The sequence below is a fragment of the Lupinus angustifolius genome, chromosome LG02 (assembly GCF_001865875.1).
Source record: "Lupinus angustifolius cultivar Tanjil chromosome LG02, LupAngTanjil_v1.0, whole genome shotgun sequence".
In the NCBI taxonomy this organism is placed as follows: domain Eukaryota; kingdom Viridiplantae; phylum Streptophyta; class Magnoliopsida; order Fabales; family Fabaceae; genus Lupinus; species Lupinus angustifolius.
Genome location: NC_032010.1, coordinates 13053995 through 13055005, shown reverse-complemented (window position 1 = coordinate 13055005; position 1011 = coordinate 13053995).

The following is a 1011-nucleotide window of genomic DNA, read 5'->3' as shown; positions in this document are numbered from 1 at the left end:
GCTACAACTCAGGGGGAGCCTTCTAGAACAACACCACAGGACTCTGCTTTTGGTTTAGCTCAGATGGAAGCTATGGAGCAACGGCTCAACAACCGTATGGATCTTCACTTCCAAGGGGTGAAAGACTCATACTTTGCAGGAACGGAATAGTATGAAGAGCGTCAAACTGCCTATTCAGACAACCAATTTCAGGTGATGAGGAATATGATTCAATCGACTGCTGAAGCTCAGAATGCTATGTTTTGTTCAGAATTTCAGAGGTTATCTATGCTTATCCGGGGTGACCAGAACATTGCTATTCCTGATGATCAGATTGACCATCCTCCACCTCAACCATAGTTTAGAAGACTTTAGACCTAGGCCATCTTACCCTTAGGTTTATTTCTTCTTTGTGGCACTTTTATGGATTCAGTTGTTGTTTCCGTTTTCAGGACTTATTCGTATCTTTTTATTTGTCTCTGATTGACATATTATGGTTTGTAATAGTTGCTGACTACTTTAACTCTTTATGCTATGCCATTACTTTTGTGTTTTAATTATGTCGAATAGCTTATTTGGTTATGTGAATGGTTCTTGATCATATGAGATTTTATGCTGATTACATTGCTTTATATGCTAATTGAGTTGATTAAATCTTGTATGTTGTTCTCTTTACCTATTGGCTATCTCATTGTCTAAACAAGCGTATTTGTTCAAGACACCCAAAAATAAATAGGTTAATAGTTAAATCCCAAATTAATTCATTAACTTCGTTTTATGCTTAACTCATATCTCTGCCTCATTTTTTGACCTGGGTTATCTTTTTGATAATGTCAAAAGGGGGAGAAAGGTTGTTTTGTTGTTTTCGATTGTGCAGGTTGATCGTAATAAAGCTTCTGAAATATTCGCGCATCATATCAATCATGCCAACACAATCTTCAAGCTAATTGATCAAACAATTGTTATTACAATTGGTGTAGTGTTTGTCATCATCAAAAGGGGGGAGATTGAAAGTGCGCATGTCAAGAGGAG